General features: G+C 37.9%; 1 protein-coding gene and 1 pseudogene across 2 annotated transcripts in view; one reads left to right on the top strand and one right to left on the bottom strand.

The window, feature by feature from the left end:
- Positions 1 to 27,603, bottom strand: part of DIS3L2 (DIS3 like 3'-5' exoribonuclease 2) — a 328,686-nt gene that overhangs the window by 181,027 nt on the left and 120,056 nt on the right. The gene's annotated exons all lie outside the window — the stretch shown is intronic.
- LOC142872284 (zinc finger CCHC-type and RNA-binding motif-containing protein 1-like) lies at positions 16,897 to 20,466 on the top strand (annotated as a pseudogene).

Raw genomic sequence — 27,603 nt, 5'->3', positions numbered from 1 at the left:
AAGGCCAAAATAAATAAATAAATCCTTTTCAGGACTGGCTGCTTCTTAGCAAAAGCTCAGTTTAAAGCCAACTTTTACCATTCTGGGCGTATTCTGGAAACACTGACATGATCTGACCTACTGGGGATTAAGAATGATCAACTGTTTGCTTTTCCATCTATGCAGAAACCTACCTACTAAAGTACTCACTGAAAGCAGAATCCTCATTATTTTCCAAAAAGGAAAAGCAAACAGAAATTTTCCCATTGTAGATTGCCCTATCCATCAGCAAAAGAGGGACATCAGTCAAGCTCATCTTTTTTTTAAGTTTTTAATTTTTAATTATCATGGGTACATAATAGTTGTATATCTTTATAGGGTACATGTGATGTTTTGATACAGGCAATATAGTATAAATTAATCAAATCAGGTAACTGAGGTATCAATCACCTCAGGCCTTTAACATTTTTTTGTATTAGGAACATTCTAATTCCATTCTTTTAGTTAAAGTATACCCTAACTTATTGTGGGTAACTGTCATTTTGTTATGCTATCAAATATTGTTCATTCTATCTAACTACATTTTTGCATCCATTAACCATCCGCACTTTATCCCCTCCTTCCTGCTACTCTTCCCAGTCTCTGGTAACCATCATTGTACTCTGTCTCCACAAGTTCATCTTTTGTTTTAGATCCATAGTTCAGGATTCCAAAATCATCAGATGCTTCCAGAACAACATTTTTTATAATCTTAGAGAGAAAAGAAACCACACAAGTTGTTGATCTGTTTGTTCCATAATATACCGTGCCAATGTGTTCTGCAGAACAAGGTAATTCAGGAAAAAAATATTAATAGAAGGCTGGAATTACCATGAACAAGTACACTCAGATATCCAACAGCTGAATTGTTGGTCTCAAAAGCTAGCAATCCAGGCGGGGTAGTGAGAGGACTGGTTTTTCCAAGGCAGCCCAAATCCTGGACAGCAGCTTTTCGTGACAGTCACTGATGGCTCTATCTTAAAACAACTTCAGATTCCCTGCCAATAACAGCAAGTCTTGTGTTACAAAGGTTATACCAGGATACATCCAAAGAGAGAGGAGAGGGCAAGCCATGGAAGTAGACCCAATCATGACTTTCAGATATCACACTTGAACATGACCTTTTCAGGTTCTGTATTCATAAGGACATCTTGGCAGAAATGAGGCTTTGTTCAGACAAAGTTACATTCTAATAAAACTGAAGTTTATAGCCTTGCAGGTGAGAATCACAGACATGGTCAATGGCTATAAAGAAACACAATGCCAGGACAGAAAGTGAATTACCTTAATATGTTTCCAACAACTATGTCTTGCCACACTAAATAGCAAAACTGTCAATTTAATGAGAGAATCGACTACATTATTTAATCACAAGAGCATTCATATAGTCATCTATTCCATGTGTATTTATTGAACATGGGGCACCGAGAGGATTCAGTGGTGAGTAAATGAAATACAATCCCAGCCCTCGCGGAACATATAGGCTAATGTGGAATAATATTATATAAATAAGTCACTCAATCAATATAAAATTATAACTTGTGATATATGTTAAGAAGGAAAGAACAATCCCCAAAAGAAAAGGAAAAGAGCATATGATTTAGATTAGAGGTCAGGGAAAAGCCCTGCGAGGAAGGGACATTTAAGCTAAGATGTGAGGATGGTGTGTACAGGAGTGAAGAGGAGGACAAGAGACCCTGGGTAGGGAATGATACATGGGAAGGAGTGGAGGCAGGAAGTTCTTCTCACAGCCAAATCCAGAACGAAGGCCACAGGCTGGAGCACAGTCAGCAAAACGGCACAACAAGAAATGAGAATCAGAGGTAGATGGGAGTGAAGTCAGGTCGGCCACGTAGATTGTAAGAATCCAGAATTAAAGCCTAAATACAATGGCAAGCTGGCTAAGGATTCTATGCCAGAGTAACATTGCCCGGGGCAAGATTACAGTAGGCTAACAGTAGTCATACGGAGACCAGTTAAGAGCTATTGCAGTGGTCCAGGCATGAGAGGATGGAGCTGTGATATAGGCATCGGAGACAGAATTAAGATATAATTTGGAGTTGAACTGACAGAAATGGTCATAATTAGATATGAGAGCTTAAGGATTATTAGATATGAGAAGTGAGGGATTATTTCCAGCTTTCTAACATCTGCAGCTAGGTTGACAGAGACATCACTTATTGGCAAGACGAGAAGAGAAGGTGAAAATCAAGAGTTCTATTTTGGAGGTGGTCACATTTGGGAGGCCATCTGTGAGACCTTCAAGTGATGATACTGAGTAAGCAGTTCAAAATGAAGGTCTGAAACTCAGGAGAGAAAACTGGGCTGTGGCTTTAAATATAATTTACATGCCAAGGACTTCCATACCTACACTTTCCAGCCCAGGCTGGACAGAGGAGACTCAAACCCAAGTCTGTCCAACTACTAAATCCATGAAGCTCCTCCACTGCTGCACACTGCTGTGTACACACATGTAAGTAGTAGTGTGGTGTCGCCGCTAAGGAAGAAAAATTCACTCAGGAAATGACTTGAGGCTTGAAGGATGTATAGATGTTTAGAAGAGAAATAAGGAAGTTGAAGGGCATTCCAGGCAAAAGCAAGAAAACTTCTGAAAAGCCCAGAGCTGTGAGAGGGCTGGCGTAGTAAAGGCCCAACAACAGATTTACTGTAGCTACTAAGAGGCAAGGGACACAGCACTTGGGTAGGGAGGGACTGCAATAAGAGGAGAAACAAAGCTGGTGGAGAGATGGGATGGGCCCTGTGGCAGGGACTATAGTTACTGCCCAATTATCTAGTCTCTTATTTCCTAGTAATAAGAATCCCAATTTTTACCTGGGCATACTGGTTAAAAGATCACATCCCTCAGCCTCCTTGCAACTATGTAGGGTCTATATGTCTACATTTTTGCCAAAAAGATGCAGGGGAAAGCGCTGTTAATGACTTCTAGGAAGCGTCTTTATAGGGTGAAGCCCAGCCTTCTCTCTTTCCCCCACCCAGTCTCTCTTTCCTCCACCCTGCTGCCTGGAATGTGGATGTGATAGCTGGACCTCTGATCTTGGTTCTGTAGGCCACAGGACAAGGTGTTTTCTACTCTGCAGAACAGCACAGCAGAATGAGTTGAAGACTGTGAAGCTGACCTACAAGCCCTGGCCTGCCTGCTTCTTTGACGTGAGATAGAAATAAAATTTTTTTTTTGTGTAAGCCATTGATATTTTAGGATTTAATGCTATTCTCAGCAGAACATACTTTCTAACATAGAGGTCCAGACAATGAAACTGACAGGTCTGTACACTATCCTATATAGCATCATAAAAGCCAGGGAAATTTTTCTCTCCAGACTTATGTATCACATATATATTTGAGGGCTATGAATTTGGTAGCCCTCTGGAATAGAGAAAGATAATGGTAACAGATCTTAGAAAGCTGGGGTTAAAGTCTAAATGAGATACAATCAGAACCTGAATTAAGATAATGGCAGTAATTAAAAGATTTACAAACTCTGACATATCCAAGCTTGTTCTATCTCTGAATGAAGGGCCACAGAAATTTTCAATTTCAAAAGAGAACTCAATGAAAACTGTAATATATATTTGTAAACGAAAATATGTCCTTCTCAGAGCTCTGAAAATCAATCAACTAGAAAAACTTATCTTATGAGTCCCTCTCCCCAGTGAAATGTAGAAATGACAGCACAAGTCCTCACATGGGCAAGGTAACATACACTGTGAATAAGCATTTGCCACGCTGCAAGCTTGCCAAGCATAATGAGTGCTGATGATCGCTCTAGGATCCCACACCCATCTCCTGCCAGGGCAAAGGCCTGGGGGTAACAGTCTTCAGGGGGCACCAGTGAGCTCCCTTCTTCACAAATTCCCCAGGCCCAACCAAGCAAGGTTCTCACTCTGAAATGAAACTGCATGATGCCAGAGAGTTTTCACAGCATGTTTGCCCACATGGCCTCTTTTGATTTACAACTTCATACTATGGGTAAAGTGGGTATTGCTATTCCAGCTTCACTGAAGAAACAGGTAATGAAGAGGCAGAGCCAGTCAATGACAGCATGTGGGGATACTGGTGCTGACTGTGGTAACCTGTTCTCCACACCTGCAAGAACTGGACCATTATGGGAAGATCCATGGAAACCTGTATCAAGTTATCATTTAAGTGGCCATAGGATTGCTGAAGTGCTGGAGTCAACCCAGTGAAGGTCCTGGATATCTATGGAGTGTCACTCATTGCAAACGGCCCTGTTTCTGTCCTCAGGGAGCTCATGTGTTTGAAGTGGGACAAAAAGGCAAACAAATATTTAAAGCCACAGGCAAACAATGTGCCTGAGGGAAATAAGAAGGGAGCAAGGCAGAACTTGACAGAGCAGCTAACCCCTGAGCTGAGAATGGGAAGGCTGAGTAGGAGCTGGCTAGGTGGATGTGCATTCCCGAAAGGGAGAAGAGAGTGTGCAAATGCACATATTCAAGAGTAAACTGAGTGTATCTAAATGCACTGCTAGGAGCCAGGACGTAAAAAACCTCATACGACATTCAGAAGAAGTATGCATTTTACATTTTAGGGATGGAAAGCCATTGAAAATTGAAAATTCTGAAAATAACATGATCAGAAGAATTATATTTAGTGAGAAGTCGATGGTCAGTCTATTGCTCCTTTGAAGAAAATCTTTTTTTTCTCCAGCTGTTTTTAAGATTTTCTTTTTGCCTCTGGCTTTCTGTAGTTTCCTCCTGATGTATCTAAATTTGGAACTTTAAAAAAAAATTCTACTTGCAGTCGTTGGTCTGCTTAAATCTGTGGTTTAGTAGCACACCTGTTACGGAAAATCTCAGTTATTATCTTCAAATTTCACCTTTGCCCATTTTCTGTCTCATGTCCTTCTAGGACTCAATTCAACTTATTTAAACCTTCTCACTCTATTCTCTGTTTTTTGCCCAATCCTTTGCATTTTCTGTTTGTCTCTCTATGCAATTTTCTGGATAATTTTTTCTTGCTGTCTTCCAATTTGTAAATTTTCTCTTCAGCTTTATCCAATCTGCTATTAAATTTATCCACTGAGTTTTTCTCTTCAAAATACTTAATCAAATATATACTATTCCTCATCCACTGAGTTTTTAATTTCATTACTTCAATGTTTATTTCTAGAAGTTTTCATGGTTTCTTTTCAATTTGCTATGTCACAATTCATAGTTTCCTATCTCTTGCAAATATCTTTAAACTTATCTTTTCTTTAAACAGGAGAAACAAGTTTTTTTGGACTGTGATGATTCAATGTCCGATGACATTTTTGAAGGGCTGTTTTTGTTGTTTGTGGTTTCTTATGGTTCTTGTCCTTGAACTATGGTTTTCTTGGGTGCCTGGTTATATTTATGTGCTGGTCGCTGAATAATCTGAGGCCTAAATTGAAGAAACCTTTTTGAAAGAATTTCCATTTGATTTTGCCAGATACCCAGAGGCACTACCAGTCTTTAAACCAATTCAAGACTTGAGATTCCTTGGTTGACCCAGTCAGCTTGAACCTGAGCTGTAATTCTATGTGAAAGCTGCTATGTTTCAGGTCTAACCTGATGGTGTAGCCCTTTGGGGTCTCAGCTTCTTGTAAGAATTCTGGACCTTATTTCTGTCCCTGATAATTGCTGGTCAAATCTGCAATATGATCTGGGTTCTCAATTCCAATTTTAACCTGATAATGCCTGTTGCTCTTTGATGCTTTAAGATTTTTAAATCCAAGTATTTATAGTTTTTTAAATAAGAGGATGTGTCTGAATAATAGCCCACACTTATTATTCACAGAAAGTCTCTAGGATTTGTATTTTAGAAATATTTTTCAGGTAGCATTGCAGAGCATAGATGGGGAGCAGTGATAGAGTGAGGGCAGTGGTGATCTTCACAGGAAACACAAGTAAGGAGACAGCAAGGAAGCCATTATTATAGTGCCCAATGTACCATTAAGGCACTACCCTATAAAGCACTATCTTATTAAGGCACAAGGGATGGAGCGAGGAAGTAGGTACTACTTTTATTTGTCTCAGCAACCCCATGAGAGAAGTACTATTATCCTGAGTTTTTGAGAAAAGCAATCAGCAATTCAAAGAAGTAATTTATCCCAGGGTTCTTCCAAGGAGATGGTTAGTAGAGGGGCCATCAGAACTGAGTCTGATTCCAAGTCTGAGCTCTTTCCACCACTGTATGATAGGATCTGGAAAAAAGATGGGTACATGTGGGTGGGTTCCAATGAAGGTGGAAGGGTCATTGAAATTTTTATAATTCAATTATAGACATTGAAGAATTTTAAATTTTAGAAGCTGTCAAATGATAAACAGCTCTCTTTATATAATTTCACTAATTCCATCCATAGGGATGATAGACAGCATGAGCTTCGGGGTAACAAGACCTAAATTCAAATCTGGGCCCTGACATGTTGAGCTATGTACCTTTGAACAAGTTACTCTTTCTCTTTGAATTTCCTTCTTTGCAAATTAAGAATAGTTTATGTGAGTTATGTTTACATGTAGTATCATGGTACAAAGAACATTAACAAAAATTGTTAGATACTTTTAATGTTGTTCGCTTTTTTTTTTTTTTTTTTTTTTTTGAGACAGGGTCTCGCTCTATCTCCCAGGCTACAGTGTACAGTGGCGGCATCATAGCTCACTGCAACCTCCAGCTCCTTGGGCTCAAGCGATTCTCCTGCCTCAGCCTCTGGAGCCGGAACTTCAGATGTGTGCCACCATGCCCAGCTAATTTTTTCTCTTTTTAGTAGAGGTAGGGTCTTGCTGTTGCTCAGGCTGGTCATGAACTCCTGACCTTGAGTGATCCTCCCACCCTGGGCCTCCCAGAGTGCTAGGATTACAGGTGTGAGCCATCACGCTCAGCCTTCTTGTTGGCTCTTGTAGTGAGTTTTGAGTTAATTCAACTCTGTTACCCTGGGTACAACTGATTGGACAGGACTGGTGTACAGGACAATGACAACATTATAAAATAGGTCACATTTTCTCATTTGTAAAATGTAACCTATCCTATAGAGTTAATGAGAGGATTAAATGGCATTAATGTGTGTAAAAGTGGTATAGTGGCTAAAACAAAATAAGCACTGAACAACTGCTATATATGTAAATTGCAGATATTTTTTCTGTATGCCTGGTGTATGCTGTACCAAGAGGAAGAAGAGATGGTACTACATAGATAGGCAGAGGCCAGGTCAATGTTAAGGAGTTTGGACTTATACCAAAGGCAAAGTGTAGCTACAGAAGAATGAAGTCAGGAGACTGGCATGAGTAATGCATTGAGAAGCTTAGAAAGATTTTTTTATGGAAAGAGGTTTAGGAAAAGTGAGAATGAAATCAGGAGGCCATTTAGTAGGTTACTGCAATAAATCAGACTAGTGGGAGAAGGAACAGAGGGCTCTGGGTAGAAAGATATTTAGAAGGCAAAACTGACAAGATTATTTAAGCTAGTGGGGAAGCAGATAAGGTAGAGTAAGGATTCTTTAGGAATAAAGACTGCCTAATTTCCTCATAACAGACGTTCTCAAAGCACAGTTCCCTGACCAGCAGCCTTGGTATCACCCCTGAGCTCTTAGAAATGCAAATTAAAAGGCCCCACCCACAACCTACTAACTCAGAACCTCAGGGGTTGGGGGCTAACAAGCTATAGCTTAACAAGCCTTCCAGGTGATTCTAACGCACATTAAAGAGTGATGGCCACTGCTATAGACTGATGAGCAATTAGCCACCATAGGAAGAGCATCTTTGGGCAATCAAGAGGGATATAAGTTCCATCAGGACTTAGTGAGTTTGAGGTGTTACATATTAGATCTGGCACTTAAAAGAAAGAAGGCTGCCTGTGTACACAGAGCAAATGAATCCAAGGACTGGCTCTCTCAGAGATTGCTCAGAATTAGAAGAGAAGAGAACCTAGGACAGAGAGTGAGGAACACCAACATTTAAGAACAGCAAAAAGTAAAAAGGTTTGCAAAGGAAACTGAGATACGGTCAGAGAGGTAGGAGAAAAATCAGGCTAATGTGGTGGGGTCAGAGAAGCCAAAGAAGAAAAGCATATCATTAGGGAAAGTGTGGTCTGCAGTGTGGCCTTAGTGGTAAGGTCACAGGTGACCCTAGTGAGACTAATCTGAATGAAGGAAACAAAGCGAAGTCAGAATGCTGGGCTGGGAAAGTGAGTGGGAGGCACACTGCATGACTGAGGGTGTGGAGTAGCCTCAGGAAGTCCGGCTGTGAAGGCCTGGAATAATACAGGGTGGTGGCTGTAGGGTGAGACAGAAATCATGACATGGCTTTTAATATTTTATTTTTCAAGATAAGAGAAGCCTGGACATGGTTAATTCCTGATGGGAAGGAACTAGTAAAGAAGGTGTGGCCGAAGCAGGCACAATTAGGAAAGGGAGGGAGGGGTCCCTGGACAGGAAAGGATAGGATCCAGAACCCAGGGGAAGGGATTAACCTCAGGCAGAGGTTAATCAGGAGAGAGAGACACCAACTTCATTGTATCAAAATAAATGGGGATGAGATTAGACGCAAGTCATTTGTAAGTCTGGTGCCTGAAAAACGCGGGGGCTCACAGGAGTCAGCTTTTGTTTCCTCTGAAATATTGAAGCCAAACACATCTGTTGAAAGTGCTCGGGAAGGTGAAAGAGACCCACTACACGCACAGCTCAGTGTTCTACAACCCTGGGGAGACTCGAATGAGAACAGCATGCCAAAACAGTGACCCTGAACATGCCAGGCACTAATGATGAGTAGCTAGAGCCCCTATCCCAAACGCCTGGCACTGTGTTAGGTGATTTACTTATACGATCACATTTAATATTCTCCAACAGTCCAGTGAGGTAGGCAGGGATTATCATGCCAATTTTAGAGATAAGGGACCTGAGGCTCACGCAGATCAAATAACATGTTTGCCCATGGTTACTACCTACGAAGTGACAAGGGCAGTATTCAAACCCAAGTCTCATGAATGCCAATATGTCATCCTTTTCCCATGATGCCACACTACCTTCAGGATCTGAACAGCATTGATGGAGGTGAAAATGGAAAAGAAAACATGATACTTGAGAGATATATCTGATAGTGAAAGAGTCAATCAACTCCATTTGGGACACATTTCAAGTTTGGGGGTGACATGAGTATGATGAAGTCCTCTGCCCAAGATGGAGATATGGTTCTACATCTTGGAGTAAAGGTTGGGAATATCAATTAGATGATGACATCATCTAAGAGTAGTCAGTTTGGCAGAGACTGCAGAAAGAAGGCTGACACATATTTAAGAGCAATAAGACAAATAAATGAATGCAAAGGAAGCTAATAACCAAGCAGTAAGGGGGGAAAAATCCCTTTACTACCCAATTTTCTTGCATTGTTCTAATTTACAGACTGGTGAGAGATTAAGAAAAGAGGTCTTCTGGAGGGATTGGGTCACCCTCCACATTAGGCTGATCATACAGATGCCTCCAGCTTCCTGAGTTGGAGCCAAGACCTAGATAGTGTGGCTTTCAGGCCCCAAACTGGGTCCCTCACAGGGCATCTCAGATGGAGCTTTGCACTGATTCTCATTCCCAGCGGTAACTGTATTAATTACATCTTCAACACCCTCCTGCTTTTCTCTGAGTACTCTCTGCTCCAAATCTTTCCTTGCCCAGGAGAAACCACTTTTAAATTTCTCTCTACTGAAGTTTAAATTGGCTTTTAGCCTCATGGCTCCCCGAAGACCCAATGTAGGTACATATACTTATGTGCTTCCATCTCTAGCTGGCTTTAACTTACTAATTCTGAGTCTTTCTCAACAGATGAATGCTTCCTCTAAGTTTAAGTTGACTTACACCCGAGTTTTTCTTAAAGAGGCCGAGCTTCACATCTTACTGTGATCATTTCAATACCAGAAATGTGGTATTTACTAAAACCACACTGGTGTTTCTCTACCTGACTTCTAGGGACTAACCGTTAAAATTGCAAAGAAAAAAAGGTGACAATCTGTCTTATAAGGTAAAGTAGCAATTGGCTTCAAAGCATGGGGAGCTTAGACTATATGAATTATGCCATGTGTTGAGTCGGCAAGCCCACATATATCAAATATATATCATGTCTCTCTTATGTTCCAAGCCTCTTAAGGCACATTCAATATTTCACCTTATTGAACATCTCCAACAAAGACAATAAGATTCAGCCCACCACCTAGGCAAAAGAGAATTAAAATGCTACTTCCCCAAGAGCCAGTCTTCTTTTGCAATTCATTTGCTGTGATCTGAAAATAGCAGAACCACAAGGTGAACATCACAATGGAGAAGAAAACCAAACAGATTTAAAAAGAATAAATTAATTTTTATAGATAGCTTCATTTCTGAGATCTACTAAGCACCCTGGGAAACAGAATAATTCACCACTCAAAAACAGCTAAGGTTTGAAGTATCTCTAATGGAAATTTGCTTCTCCTTAATAAGGTAACAAGCTCTAGCTCTAAGTGCAAATCAGGCTAATGAGGACCACTCCAGCCAGGTTATATAGGTATGGATAAAGCATTGCTTTTGATGGCAAATTGGAAAACCTGAAGGTTTTATAATGGATGCTATATGGCTGCTGTAGAGCAGAAAGATTCAGTCATTAGACAGGAGAGCGAATGGTTAGGTCTTTTTCAGTTTCACAGAAGGGAAGGAAGGAGAATCTTTTGCAGAAAAAGTTCTAAATACAAGACTCTGTTCTGGGGGTTGCAAGTGGATTAAAGATGAGTAAAAGTAGTTACATGTGGAAAATAAAAAATATTCAATCATAAAAGTACCTGTCATGAAGTATAAACTGGAAAATATGTAGCTATATAAGAGGCAAAAAACAAAAAGTTTACACATTTTGTTAGAAGAAATAAGTAAAAGCTTGTAGAGGAAACACCTGTGGCAAGCAGACTCTAAGATGGCCTCTAGTAACCCCCATCCTGTTCGTCTTCGTGCCTATATAATCCCCTCCACTTGAGTGTGAGCTGGGCCTGTGACTTGCTTCTAACCAACAAAATATGGTAAAGATGATGAGATATCACTTCCATGAGTAGGTTATATAAGACCATAACTTCCTTTAATTTTTTTTTTTAATTTCTTCCTAGGATTTCTGTAACTTCCTTTTGATAGCTGACTCTCTCTTGTTGGATCTGAGGAAGGAAGTTGCCATACAGAGAGGCCTGTGTGGTGAGCAGCTGTAGGCAGCCTCTGGCCAACAGCCAGCAAGCAGCAGAGGTCCTCAGTCTGAAAGCCCACAGGAACTGAATCTGGCAAACAGCCAAAGAGGCCTGGCAGCCTCCCCAGTTGAGCCTTCAGATGACTGACACCTTGACTGCAACCTTGTGAGGAACCCCAAAGCAGAGGACTTAGATGAACTAAATCCAGATTCTTGACCCACAGAAACTATACAATAATAAATGTGTTGTTTTAAGCCATTAGGTTTATGGCAATTTGTTACACAATGATAGATAACTCATACACATCTAAAATGACATTTGGGGAATGGGAGGCATTTTCACAGCAGATGAGGAGTTAGGTAGCATTCACGGCAAAAAAAAGGAAGCAGAGACACACAGGGCAGAAGAGGGATGAAGTGCTTAGGAACAATACAAAGTTCAGTTTGGCTGGCACTAAGTCTTAAGTGGGCAGGTACAAGAGCAAAGGCTGGAGAGGCAGGCAGGAGGCCCATGGTGGGCAAGCAGCCAAAGAGCATTAAAGCTCACCACCAACACCAAGTGGTCTGGGAACCTCTGCAGGAACACTCATTTGACACTTGTTACATCAAGAAGCAACAAGCTGCAAAAAATGGTTTGGAAAATGCCCATAATGAAATGCTATGCTTTATCCTTTTTAAGGTGCTTTCTTTTCCATTACCTCATTTGATTTATGCAAGAATCGGTTACATTGTCAAGGCAGGAATTTATTATGAAGGTTTCTTACAAATAAGGAAAATGAAGCACCCACAGGTAAGAATGATTGGCAAAGGCTCTTGTTCAGTATTTTTTTTTCCTACTAAGAGTGTTGCCACATTTTGTTGGATCCCCCTTCCCTGGTAGAGAATGAACACAGCCAGCTAGACAGGTTTGGATTCCAGCCCAACTGCACCAGGGTGGGCCCAGGGAGCATTCATACCTGGAACAGAGGTGTAATGGGGCCTGGGCGAAGTGCAAAGTCAAGGGTGCAGAATGTCTAAACTACAGAAAGCAGGTACCAAAGGGACTCTCAAATAGGAGAGCAAAACGAGTGCCATTCAGAGGCAAGCCTATCAAATTCATAGGCAATTGCTTCTTCTCACTCAAGCAAATGAGTCAGAGCTAAGGGGACCAGCCACATGGGCATTGGCTAACTGAGGAGCAGAGATGAGGGACTTTACTATGCAGCTGAGCTTTCATTCAGAGGACTACAGAAGAGGTATGCAGGGTGGAAGGCTGGTCCTGTTTAATGGGACAGAGGTGACATATTCATTTTTTAATGTTTGGGGTGTTTTGTTTTTTTTTTAAGCATTATCTGAAAACCAGGGACAGTTTTCAGTTGTAAAATGTTATATAAGATCTGTCCTTAATGACAGACATTCTACAACCAGAGTAGGGCAGCTATCAGTTCCCTCTCCTCATCCAGAGCCACACAACCCAGTTTTTATCCAATAGACTTATCTGGGATCTTCAACAGCTTTTTGAAAAATCTCAACAGTTTATAACTATCATTGCTCTAAGTATATTAGTCAGGCAAAGATTTCCTCTGGCATGTAGCTACATAACTTGAAAAACCTAGCTGATAATACTCTAAGGGGAATGGAAATTATTAATATTTAGGGTGATCCAAAGGGCAATCAATACCAATAAGATGAATTTATAGGCAAGTATAATACCGCTGGAGTAACAATGAAAGGGTGTTTAAAAAAGAAAAACTATATACAATACCTTGAGGAAGAGGGTTAAACACCAAGTTTCAAAATAAGCTTTATTACTCAACTGAATAAACCTGGCACATGCTGATCAGAGGGATAAAAAAGGAAGAGCTACTGAGCTTTCCCTTCCTGGAGTCTGAAGACCTGAAATCTAACTTCACAAACAGCTTCAGAATCTCAGGAAGAGGGAAGCGGAGAGGAAGACATGAAATGTCCCCATGTAGAGCCAGTTCTCAGGTTCCTGGGTATTCTGTATGTTCAATAAATACCAAATTGAACTTTTTCAATTCATTCTTACAAAATAATGGTTAAATGCAAAAGAGAGAGGGGCCTTCCCTGACTAAAAGCTGATTTTAAATAATTCTAAGAATTAGTTTTAAATAAATTATTTTCAATCACCTGTCACCTATTAAGGGAAAGAGAGGCATTCCTTCATTTCTTTTTTTTTTTATTTCAGCATATTATGGGGGTACAAATGTTTAGGTTATGTATATTGCCCTTGCCCCACCCGAGTCAGAGCTTCAAGTGTGTCCATTGCATTCATTATGTATGTATATACCCATTGCCTCCTCCCCCCTCCCATCTACCTGACACCCGATGAATGTTACTCCTAAATGTGCACTTACGTGTTGATCAGTTAAAACCAATTTGATGATGAGTACATGTGGTGCTTATTTTTCCATTCTTGGGATACTTCACTTAGTAGAATGGGTTCCAGCTCTATCCAGGATAATACAAGAGGTGCTTCTTAAAAGTACTCATTTCTCATCTCTTCCTTCTTACTTCCTACTATGGTTTGAATATTTGTCCCTTCCAAAACTCATGTTGAAATTTAATCCCCAATGTGGCAGTATTGACAGAGCCTTTAAAAGGTGACTGGATCATGAGGGCTCTGCGGTTATTATGAGAAGCTTTATAAGAAGAGGAAGAGAGACCTGAGCCAGCATGCTCAGCCCTCTTAGCATGCAATATGTTACAATACTCTGCACCATCTACACTCTTTAGAGAGCCCCCACCAGCAAGAAGGCCCTCAACAGATGTGGCCCCTTGACCTTGGGCTTTCACCCTCCATAACCATAGGAAATAAATTCCTTTCCTTTATAAATTACCCAGTTTCAGGGTAAGCAATAGAAAATAGACTGAGACACTTCCATACACTTTTCTTCTAGGTTTTATACAAGGCTCTCAAAATCGTTATCAGAGTTACCTCCCCTCTACCCCTGAATTTTCCAAATCTATCAACTTGTGCCCTGGTTTTATAGGACAATGATCACTTCAGATAATTACAAGCATAGTTCATCTACTCAAAAATCTCATCAGTTTCCCATACCTTTAATTGATAATGTTCAAATATTTAACTTTCACCAACACTCCTATGGGTCTATATGTCTATTTCCAATTGCCTAGTGGATGTCATGAACTGAATGTCCACTATGAAATTCAAGTCAGCATATGATCAGAACCTGAATTCATAGTCCTTCTCATCCTTGGTCTCATTTTTTTCATTTAAGGATGGCAGCATCCATGCAGTTGCTAAGCTAGGAATCAAGTTACTGTCAATCTTGAATCCTTCTCTGTCCAAGTCCCATAACTGATCTGCCAGGGAACTCTGTCAATTCTAGTTCTAAAATGTCGCTAATCTATTCCTTCCTCTGCATTGCAGCTGCTATTACTCTTAGTCAGGTCTTCCAGCAACTCTAGTCTTAACATTCTCCTGCCATGCCCCAGTTTCTCCCCTCTAATGATCAGTATTCTTTCAGTAACAATCTCGGATGACTCTCCCCTATCCAAAGTTCTTAGCAGCCACAGATAACTTTGCAAAACCTCATCACAGCCTCTTTTTTTCTAGCCTCTTCTCCAGGCTCCCTACCATGCATTCTATATTAGTCTCACGATAGGTATTACTGTACCCACCATCCACCCTGTCCATACCAAGTATATTCTTATCCTCTTTCACCTGGCAAGCCCTACTCATCCTTCAAGTCCCAAAGAACATGTCGTGTTCTTTTTTCATCTAATAACTTTGTTTCCAGTCCTGATTCCACGTGACATTTCAGCTCCAGAGCCATCAAGTGATGGAGAAACATATCTAATGGATCACTGCCAGTCAATATGTTGGTTCTCCTTGGGTCAAGAGTCCACTCATGGTTCAACCAAGGCCCTGGGGATAGCAGCAGACTGTATTTATCACTTTGGCAGGGGTGATTCCCACTGAATGGGCTAGAACAGGCTAGATTCAGAACAAGTCTGTTACTGTCTTTCTTCTTAAGCACTACCTGAATGACCACTACTTAGATTTTACTTTATATTCACCTTTCTTTCCCCAGCAAGTAACATAAAGCCTGGTGTGTGCATAATCTCACTTAGGTCCCTATTCTTAAACATATAAAATAGTATAATCCCCACTTACAAAAGAAAACCTTGGGACCAGAGAAGAAAAGTGATTTGTCCAAGTTCACAAGGCAAGTGAGTAGCAGAGCAGAACTGGAGGCCAGTTCACATCACCTTTTACCACACAGCTCTCTTCCTCAGTTCCCAGATTTCTTCATGATGATGCCCACCAGGATTCAAAAGCCTTATATAACATGCCAGGCCTGTCAGTACCTTTGTATCTGCTTGGTTGCTTTTTGTTAAAATGATATAAAATTCAACTCAAACTGGTTTACATAGCAAATGTGGCTCATTAGTTCATGTAATTGGAAATCCAGAGGTAGGAAGGGCTTCAGGGTTAGTTGATGCAGCTTATTAATGGCTGTATGGACTCAGATTCTTTTCTGGCTCTTCACTCTTCTATCCATAATACTCAGCAAGTCACAGGATAGATGCCAAAAGCAAGAAAGGATAAATGTTGCCTTGTTCATACCCATCAGGAAACTACTTATGCCACAGAATTCCAAGCAAGAGTCACCCTAATTGGGCTGCTTAGGTCACATGCCTATAGGGAAGAGGCAATAGTCTAAAGCTACGATGCCCAATAAATTTGCCACTAACTACATGTAACTATTTAAAATAAAATTAAATACAATTAAAAATCAGTTTCTTAGTCACACTTAGACTTATTTAGAGTGACCAGCTTATTTAGAGTGCTCAACAGCCACATGTGGCTACTGGCTACAGTATTGGACAGTACAGATTAGAACATTTCTATTGTTGCCAAAAGTTCTATTGGTATAAGGCAATCAAGTATACCAAGCAACTTGTAGAAGGCAACCAAGACCCAGCTCAATAGCTGGGGTCAACTTCACCCAAAGTATAGGGAATTTGGGGAAGAAGCAGATCCAGATGAAAATCTGTGTAGCTATGGGAAAGGGCAAAGGGTGAGCAATGAACAATTCCCAACACATTCTCATAGGAAGAAATTAAACTGACATGTCATGACTTGTTCTTTAAAAAAAAAAAAGACCTATTGTAGAAATTTTTATTATAGGTATAAGTATTTTTCTTTTATGAACTCACTAACTTCCTGTGGGTCACTGGACAAGCCAAGTAACTTCTCTGAGCCTCAGTTTCCTCGTCTGTAAAACAAAAGGGGTGAACTAGATCAGTTGTTTCTAATCTTTTACGCAGTTTTTTTTACAGCAGATTTTTAAAAATTAATTTTTGCCTATGATCTCACACCTGGATGTATTTTTAATAAAAACTGCTTCTCCAGTTAATTTTCTATCCTTTTTTAAAAATCAAAAACATATAACTGCTAATTAGAGCTTCTGATCAGCAAAAGTCAATGTAACTATGATAGGCTGGTATTGTCTGCATCAAAAGTGATGTAAGTTGACCTTTTAGTCTCACTAAAAGCAATTTACCATTATTTGGTGTTATAAAATAGTATCTGCAAATAATGTAAAGTGCCCCACTAATAGTCATTATGGGTAGACTGTCATATGTCAAGAAGAACACATGATCTTGTAGGACACATCCAGGGTCAGAATTTTAGGGTATCGGTCGCAATGTAATATAATTGTAAACAGACATGACCGGTAACTCCATACTTTATCACTAGCGTGGTGTGGCCTGACCTGGACAGCACCAGAGAGAGAGATCAGCAGATGGAATACAAAGAAAAATTCCAAGGGTGACAGGAGTCTAGTAGCATGGCATAGGAAATAAGGAGAAAATGGTACCATTACTCAGAAAAGTTGTTCTTTCCTTTTAATTACCAGTAAACTCAAGAAAAATGGATTATAAAATAATCCAGGGAGCCAAGTATAAAGCTAAAAGTATAAAGCAAGCAAGAGCCAGGAGTGCCATATGGAAAGGGTGCTAGAAGAGCCATGCCAATAATGACTTCAGAGACCCTCAAATCTTTATTCACTCTAACTGAGATAGGTAGGCACACACTGTGACTGACATGCTAGAGGCCTGGGAACCCCAATTTCCAGATAACAGGATGAACATTTGCGAGAAATTTTCCTTTTACTTAAGTTTCTATTCCAATAATTTTGAACTAAAAGTGCTAGTAAGAAGTCTGAATTGCTCGCTAGCTATAAGGGATAGAGTAGGACGGAGTATATTCTATAAAATAAATTATTTGTAATGTTAGAAAAATGTTCCGAAACCCAAGCCCCCTACACCTGTTGATGTGTCAAACAGAAACTAGGCAAGTAGGTATGAATGACTCCAGGAAAAAATATGAGAAGAGGAGAAGTGAAAGGGAAAAGTCTGAAAAGGAGCTGGGCAAGCTCCAGTTATATTTCAATAAAGAACAGATGTACTTATTATTATTTCAAGATTTCTTAAAATTCATCATGATTTTCTATTTTTGTTAACCCCCTCTAATAACTATGTATTTAACAACCAACAAAAATCCATTAAAAAAAAAACCTCACATTTCTCAAAAAGCTAAACATAGACTTATCCTATGACCCAGCGATTCTACTCCTATGTACATGTGTTGGTATACAAAAAATTGAAAACAGGAATTCAAACAAATACTTGCACAGCAGTGTTCATTTCAGCATTATTCACAATAACCAAAGGTGGAAATAATTCAAGTGTCCATCAACATGGATGGACAAACAAAAATGTGGTATATATAATATAATGGAATATTATTCAGCCACAAGAGTGATGACATTCTGATACATGGTATAACATAGATGAACCTTCAAAACATTATGCTAACTGAAATAAGCCAGACACAAAGGACAGATATTATATGATTCCACTTATATGAAATATCTAGAATAGGCAAATTTCATGAGATGAAATAGATTAGTTGCTATTAGGAGTTGAAGGGAAGGGGAAAATGAGGAATTGTTATTAATGGTTATGACTTTCTATTTGGGGTGATAAAAAAGTTTGGGAAGTAGTAGTAATAGTTGCACAACACAGGGAAAGTAACTAAAGCCACTGAATTGTACACTTAAAAATGGTTAAAATGGAAAAATTTTTAACACAATAAAAAATATTTTTAACTCACAAACATTTCCATTTGTTATAGAGACTCCAGGTTAGGGGACAATTTGATAAACAATGTATACTGCTTTGAAGGAGGGGAACCCAGATGGCAGGAGAAGAAAACAGGTAAGCCATTGTCCTCTGACAGTCCCTTAAAAGAACTCTTAAGGAGTTCCTCAAGGAACTAACTTGATGCTAATGACTACTTAAACTACATTACCAGTTCAAACCTGTCATGAACTTCAATCTGTATTTCCAATTACATATGACCATCTCAGATTTACCATATCTAAAAGAAACTCTTTGATAATAAAAAAGTATAAATTAGTGACAATAAATAAAAATAGTAGAAATAAATTTCTATTAAAAATTAAACAGACAAGTCACAACGGTTAAAGAGGAGGGGGAAACTGAAAGGAGTTATGATCAGATACAGAGGAAATTAAGCAATTGAAAATATTTTGTATAAGTCTATGCTAATACTTTAGAATATATGATTAAAATGTATAATTTTCCTGAAAAATATTGACTATCAAAATTAACATAAGAAAAGAAACTATAGAAATCAATAATTATCAGAGATCAAGAAAGCTGCCAAAGAAAGTTCTAGCCCATTTGTCAAGTATGAGTTCTTTAAGTGCTTTAATCACTGAGAATAATTGATTGCTCTCAATGCTATTTTAACTATTCCAAAGCAATGAGAAAAAGGAAGGCTTCCCAATTCTTCCTACAAAGTTAATAGAGTCTAATACTAAAGCACAACACAGACAACACAACACAACACAACACAACACAATAAAACACAGACAACACAATAAAACGAAACTGCAGGCCAATCTTACATTTTATTATATATCCAAAAATCATAAATAAATTATTAGCAAACAGAACTGAGTTACATGTTAAAGCATGATACATACCATAACTAAATGAGGGCCATGGTCATTCAAGGAATGTAAGAATTATTCAATACTATATGTGACCATGTTAACAAACCAAAGAGAAAAAACAGCATCTTGAAAGACACTCAAAAGGCATTTAAAAAAATTTTAATATCTAATCCCAAAAGAATGGATTTTATTACTAAGAAACTTTTAGTAAAAAGAGGACACTTGGTTAACTTGGTCTCAAGCCAACAACCAGCATTTTGCTTGAGGATTTAATACTGGAAGCATTCCCATTAAAGTCAGGAACAAAGCAATCACCACTATTATATAATACAGTTCTTAAAGCAATGGTCAATGAAATAAGGTAATAAATAAGAGCCACAAAATTAAGAAAGGAAGGGGCAAAATTATTATTTGCAGAAAAAATTATTTTAAACCTAGAAAATCAAAACCAAACACAAAATTATTAGAAGTAATAAGAGCATTCATTCATTAAGGTATCTAGTTAAGAAATACACAAAAAACTACAGAGCTGGGAAGAGGCACTGATGTTGCTACCATCTCATTTCTGTGCCTGACCCCTCTCATAACCCATGATGCCGAGGCCACTGCCAGAGGCCAAAAGAGTCAGGCTGAACCCAGGCTGAGCTGAAGGTGCATGCTATTCTGGTCTCCTAGTCCCACCCCACCTGAAGAAATGAGTGGTGGATTACCTCCACCTAAGAGCACAGTATATTTTCCAAGTATGGCAACTATGTAAAGATTATTATAATGAAAGATAAAGATACCAGGAAGAGTAAAAGTGTTGCATTTACTTCATTTCTGGATAAAGACTCCACAAAACTGTACCAGGGCAATAAACAACAAACTGTGATTTGGTACAGTGATACAAGCAAGCATTGCTATTAACAGTGGAAGAACAGCTGGTTCATTGAAGGTGAAATGACTTTGACAAATCTAAGTGTTATGAATGTGGGGAAAGTGGACACTTAAGTTATGCCTGTCCTAAAAATCTGCTTAGAAAACGTGAACCTCCAAAAAGGAAAGAAAAAAGAAAATTCCTAAAACAGAAGAAGAAATTGAGGAAGTGGAAGAAAGTGAACATGAAAGCCATAGCATTCGAGCAAGCCAAAATTGAAGAACAACAAAAAAAATGGAAACCCAGTTCAGGGAGTCCCTCAACATCAGATAATTCAAGATGCCCAAGGATAAAGAAAAGCACATGTTCCAGTGATGATGAAGAACTTGGTGATTAAAATTACATTTATTTTGTAAATATCATTAAAATAATAAAATCTTAGAGTTAAGTACTAAAGATTACTTTTAGAATTTCAGCATAAGAACACTTAATACCAGTTTTTTACTACAAAATGGTTCATAGGAAATTTAAAAATAAGTTTAAATAAAGCATCATGTTTCTATTTTGCCTGAGCACAACAATAAAAATTAAGATTTGCTAGTAACAATCTTGAAAACAGCTAATTTTAACAAAAATAAGAAAACTTAATACTATCATATTAAGGCTATGGCCATCCCCCCAAAAAGACAGATATTTTAAAAGATTTACTTGAGAAGTTCATTATAAAAGCTCTATTCATATCTGATTGATTTACAAGAGGACTCTTGAAATAAATTTAATCTTTAAAACAAAATCTTAAAAAAAAAATACACAGACAAACAACCCCAATAGCTTTCTGTTATCTGTGGGAAAATGCTAGAAAAAAATTTTCTTGGCTGGGAGCAGTGGCTCACACCTGTAATCCCAGCACTCTGTGAGGCTGAAGCAGGCAGATCACTCAAGGTAAGGAGTTCGAAACCAGTCTGAGCAAGAGTGAGACTCCGTCTCTACTATAAATAGAAAGAAATTAATTGACCAACTAAAAATACATATAGAAAAAATAAGTCGGGCATGGTGGCGCATGCCTGTAGTCTCAGCTACTTGGGAGGCTGAGACAGAGGGATTGCTTGAGCCCAGGTATTTGAGGTTGCTGTGAGCTGGGCTGACGCCACGGCACTCTAGCCAAGGCAACACAGAGAGACTTTGTCTCAAAAAAAAAAATTCTTTCAAATCAATATCAAAACCACAAAATATTCAAGTTTTTCCTATTAAGAAATGCATATAAGATAATGCTATATATAAGACACAAAACATATTAAGAGGCCGGGCGTGGTGGCTCACGCCTGTAATCCTAGCTCTCTGGGAGGCCGAGACGGGCGGATTGCTCAAGGTCAGGAGTTCGAAACCAGCCTGAGCAAGAGTGAGACCTCGTCTCTACTATAAATAGAAAGAAATTAATTGGCCAACTAACATATATATAGAAAAAATTAGCCGGGCATGGTGGCACATGCCTGTAGTCCCAGCTCTTCGGGAGGCTGAGGCAGGAGGATCGCTTGAGCCCAGGAGTTTGAGGTTGCTGTGAGCTAGGCTGACGCCACGGCACTCACTCTAGCCTGGGTAACAAGTGAGACTCTGTCTCAAAAAAAAAAAAAAAAAACATATTAAGAGGACCTAAGATTCTATAACTCACAATGTAAATAGGCTCGAAAAGTTAAGATGTACATAGACCAGACTATAAATAGCAAAATAGGATGTAAACAACCCCTCCTCCCCAAAAAAACTCACAATTAAACAAAAGGATTAAGGCAATAGATTTTAGCCTGAATCACTATAATTAGAACTCCACAGAAAAAGCAAGGGAAAAAAATAATCTAATAACTATTTAAAACTAAGGACCTGAAGAAGTATTGAATTTCCTAATAGTAAAAAATAATTCAAATATTCATGAAAGTCCTATTCAGCATCAACTATCAACTTCAATAGTGGTTCTCCAATTGTGGTTTGTGACCCTGTCAGAGGGCCTATAAGGTCAAAGCTCTTTCATAATAATACCAAGAATCATTTCCCATTTTCATTCTTACTCTCTCACTAGAATAGTTGGATAAATAAACTAAACTGGCCAAAAACCAAATCCAGCCATGTCCATTCACTTTCATGTTCTCTACAGCTGCTTTCACACTACAACAGAGTTTAGCAGTTCTGACAGAGACTTTGTAGCCCACAGAAAATCCTTTAGAGAAAACTGTTGCTAACCTGCTCTAAAGCCTAACAGAATGTGTGCTTACATCTTCTTGTGTTTTCTAGAATTTTCTAACATACTAGGTTTAAAGTATAAACAAGTACATTTTAGACGTTAACTCCGCTTGTTCTCAGTATTTTGACTGTGGTTATACCTGCTAAAATCACATTAACCCCATTAACACCCAATAAATCATTATTCTGAAATCTAAAGTTTTCCTTAAATGCATAGTCAGCCTTCTATAACCATGGGTTCTGCATCGATGGATTCAAACCAACTGTGCAACAAAAATATCCAGAAAAAAAAAAGGATGGCTATGCCTGTACTGATCATATATAGATTTTTCCCTTGTTTATTCCCTAAATGATACTGTATAACCACAACTCCTTACATAGCATTTATATTGTATTAGGTATAATAAGTAATCTAGAGATGATTTAATGTGTACAGGAGGATGTGTGTAGGTTATGTACAAATACCACACCATTTTATTAATATATAAGTGACTTGAGCATCCATGGATTTTTATATCTACAACGGGGTACTGGAACCAGTCCCCATGGATATCAAGGAACAACTATACACAGAAACACAACTAGATGTACATTTATTTTGCAATAATGTTTTAAAACTTTCTTAGTTTTAATTTAAATTCAGAAAATCAATAAATATAATCTACATACACAAAAGCACTTTGGGGTCTTCAACAATGTTTAAGAGTGTAAAGGTGTCTTGAAACCAAAAAATTTGAGAATCACTGGTTTAAATTATTTGCTTACATAATGTTTACATGAGAATTTGTTTGAATCTACATAAGAATGTTTACTTTTCTCAGTGAATATTGCTAATAAAGGAAAATATATTATTTAAAGTTAAAAAGCATTACAGATCACAAAATAGCAGCTGAAAAGGATCCTAATTCACAAACATGTTCATGTTCACAGTAAGGATGGACCATAAAAAAACCTCAAGATAGGATGAAGTGTTATCTTTTATGCTATGCAGTATTTCTGACTCTCAAATCATCCCTGCTGAAGGAGAGAGTGCCTATGGTAAAGAGCTGTACACATGGAATATGGTGGGCTGACCCAGAGTTTTGTGTCTGTGGTTCATATGCCTCACAATACAGGACAAGAAGATAGCAGGGTAGTGGTAAGGCCAGAGATCCAGTACCTGCTGCACTCTGTGAACAATACAGCAGAGATGAGATGGGCATAAATGCTTTACTGAAAGCCCAAATCAGAGATTATCTGATACACAGGCAACAGCAAGGGTCACTGTGCAGTGAGGTAAGACACAAACGACAGGCAATTCATATAAATATTGTAATCAGTATTAACCTTCCCAAAGCCAAACCAAGAAGCTCTGGAGTCAGCAGTGGGGGAAAAAAGAGGAAAGGAGGAGCAGTAGCATCTGCAGGGAGGTATCTCTTGAGGAGGTCCCCAGGCACTGGGGACAGAGGGCTACATGGTGCCTGACAGAAGGGAGGGAGGAACATAGGTTCACCTTTGTATGACCTGAGGCCCAGCTTAGCATTGGAGCATCATATTCACCCCATAAATGCTGAGTAAATGAGTAAACAAATGGCAAAGGTAAGCAGCACAGGCTGTGATGGTTTTCAGAGACAGAGCAGGTGAAAATGGAAGAATCTCAAGCCATTTATGTTAATGACTCATCATAGTCATTAATGATTATCTGATTAATTTCTTGCCATTACTGAAAAATATATTTACTCATTGAGTTTTTTAGCTAGAAAGAACTTCTGACATAATTTTGCCCAACATCCTGATTTTAGAAGCACAGCAGGGACTCCAGCCCTGCTCAGTTTACTAGCAGTCCACTGCTCTATCCACAGTTCCCGGCTGCCACTAATTGAATGCCTGCTCCATGCCTAGTCAAAAAGACAGAAAGAGTAAGATGTCTGAGGATAATTTACACTAGAAAAAGGCTCATAAAATCACTTTGCAGTAGGGATCAAATTTTATAGATTATAGTGGAAAAATAAATTTATTTTATTTTATAATATATATATAACAAATTTTAGGTTATCAATGCAAGTATGTACTACTTAGAACAAAGACTAAACCAAAGTGTTTTTGCATAATTTTGGACAAAATTATATGATAGTATGGTTATGGTATGGCCTCATTCTGTTTGATTTTTGTAGTAGGTTCATAAAAACAATCATTTTTACAAAACATTTGTAATTTTCCCAAGAATTTCTCTTAATCTCCTGTTATTCAAATAAAAATATTTATTCAAGATTTTCTTTACTTACAACTTATGTGATACATTGGTATTTTTAATGGGAAATAAAATTGGGATTCATTGAATATAATTATAATATTAGCAAAAATACCCAACTAAAAATAACAGTCCTGACTACATTAGTTTTGAACAATAAGCAGTAATGACTTTATGCTCTAGAATACTTTGGATCAAAGACAGAATGAGCAATGCCAGCTCTTGAAATCCACACCTAAACTATAGAATATGACAATATTTCCCTTCCAGTAACTCATGGGGTATTTTTCCACCCAATGTCTTATTCTAAAGATTTTTATATATACTGAAAAACTGAAAGAATGATATTATGAATACCCATTTGATTCACCAAATGTTAACATTCCGCTACATTTTGCTCCCAACTCTCTCAATTTGTATATGCATATGTGTTTGCACATATATCAACATACAGAGTTTTGTTTCTTCTCTTTTCAGAAGCATTATAAGTAAGTTAAATACATTAAGATGCTTCACCTCAAGCACCTTAGCCAGTATGTCCTAAGAATAAGTACATTCTCCTATATATCTGCAATATCACTGATACCTCAGAAAATTTAACAGTAATTCCAAAATGTCACCTAATATCCAGTCTAAATTTAAATTTCCCAATTGTTACTACCATATTTTCCCCCAGTCCAGGATCTAATCCAGGTTTACACATTATTTTTGGTTGCTCCCCATTTTTTTGTGTGTTTCATGACATTAGATTTATCTTATTTCTCTGATAGTATCATTTGATTTGTTCCAGTATCCCCTATACTTCCAACACATTGCAAGTTAGGGCTAGACACTAGAGGTTTGATTCAAGTGAAACATTTTTGGTATGAATGCTTTGCAGATGATGTTGTATAATAATCCATCCCATCAAAAAGTACAAAATGTCAGGTTTACCTACTATTAGTGATGCTAAACTTGACAATGCCAAAATGGTGACCACCAAATCTGTCCACTTATCATAAATGGACATTTTGTCCAGTATAATTAATTAGTAAGTCAACTATGGCACAACAGTTTGAGTCTATGTGAATATTTAGTTTCCAAAACCTTCAACCCAATGGTTTTAGTATCCATTGATGATCTTTGACTGAATTATTAAACTAAGGGTTGGATTATCATGAAACATTTAACCTGTGCAGTGTATATTGCTATTCATCCTGAGAGGTATAACATAATGGTTAAGGGGACAAGCCTAAGACTGTTCCTACAGCAGCAATGCTGGGTACATCATAGAAGCCTTGCATCTCTAGAGAGCTTTTTCAAAATACTAGTGCTAAGCCCCATCCCAGATCAACAAGAATCCGAATCTCTGGGGTGGTATTTCAGGCACATTTTTTTTTTTTTTGCGACACGGTCTCACTCTGTCAGCTGGGCTAGAGTGCAGTGCTCCCTACAACCTCAAACTCCTGGGCTCAAGTGATCCTCTTGCCTCAGCCTCCCTAGTAGCTGGGACTACGAGCACTGATATTTTCTAAAAAGCTACCAAGGAATTCTAAAATGTACTTACCAACTGTGAAACTTTTCCATGCCTTGGGAATAAAAACTAGAATTCCTGAGATACATAAATTAATATTCCTAAAATAGATACTAATTAAATGTAACAAAGATTAATTACAAAGTGCTTAGATGGGGCTTACTAGCACACAGTAAATGCCCACTTAATATCAGTGATTAATATGTGAATACAAATGAATACATATATGAGTATGCATGCATACAAAAACATATCTAGGTATATTGTAACATACACTTTTGAATATAACAAAACAACTCAAAATATATCAAGCTATAATTGATAAGACTGCAGGAATATTAAATAATCAAAATTGATAGACATAGATTTTTTTAACATCTCTCAGACACTGGCAGATTATATAAAATAATATATAGCTTATGAAGGAAAGAATAATATAATTATAAATTAAGTTTTTGGATACATAAACACATATCTTTCTTTCAAAACCTACATGGAATATTTAGAAATATAGACCATATAATGGACTATAAAGGAAGTATCAATAAACTGTAAAGAATTAAACATACAGACACCCTGATCATAATACAATAAAATTAAACATTACAAAAAAAATAGCAAAAAAATTAGAAATTAAATAGTCTTAAATAACTAATTTAGTTAAAATCATAAGGGATACCAAATATTTAGAATTGAATAATAATAAAAATACTGCACACAAATATCTGAAGAATACAGATAGAAAAGCATTTAAAGGGGTATTTATGGTTTTAAAAACACTTCACAGAAAACAAAAAAGGTTTAAAAATAACAAGCTAAGTATTCAAGTCAAGAAGCTGGGAAAAGGGCAAAAAAGCAACTCTACTTCCCCATAAGGAATTTAATAACAAAGCTAAGGGCAAATAGCAGTGAATAACAGAACATTATCACCAACAATAAACAGTGAAAAAAAACACAACCAAATTTGTTCTCTGAAAAGATTAATAAAATAGATCTTTGGCAAGGGAGAGTTCTCAAGGAAAAAAGAGACAAGATTCAAATAATGAAAACAGAGAATGAAAACGTATGCAAAAGTACAGGCACATTTTGGGGGGAGGGGGGAAATGGGCATTTATTGAAACCTTAAAATCTGTACCCCCATAATATGCCAAAATAAAAAAAAAATTAAAAAAAAAAAAAAGTACAGGCACAAAGGAGATTTTTTTAAATAATACAAGAACATTAAAGAGCATGAGGAATATCTCTATGCTAATAAATTTGAATGAATAGTCTCATTAAATTATGCCAAAATTGGCATAGGAGATAGAGAAGCTGAACAGACCAATTAGTATGAAAGAGATTAAAACAGCAAAGATCTCGCCTCCCAAAAAAACAGCAGGTGCAGCCAATTTTACAATGAGTTCTACCAAATTCTAATGAAGAGTTAATTCCCATTTTATACAAGCTATTCTAGAAAAATAGGAAACAGTCAAAAATTGACCAGGGCATTTCATAAAGCTATTATAATCTTGATTCTAAAAATTAGATGACAAGAAAATCATATAATAGATAGATTTAAA

This window comes from Microcebus murinus, chromosome 8 (genome assembly GCF_040939455.1).
Source record: "Microcebus murinus isolate Inina chromosome 8, M.murinus_Inina_mat1.0, whole genome shotgun sequence".
Classification (NCBI taxonomy): Eukaryota; Metazoa; Chordata; class Mammalia; order Primates; family Cheirogaleidae; genus Microcebus; species Microcebus murinus.
Note: the sequence above shows the minus strand (reverse complement) of the source record. Positions and strands in the feature narration are given on the sequence as shown.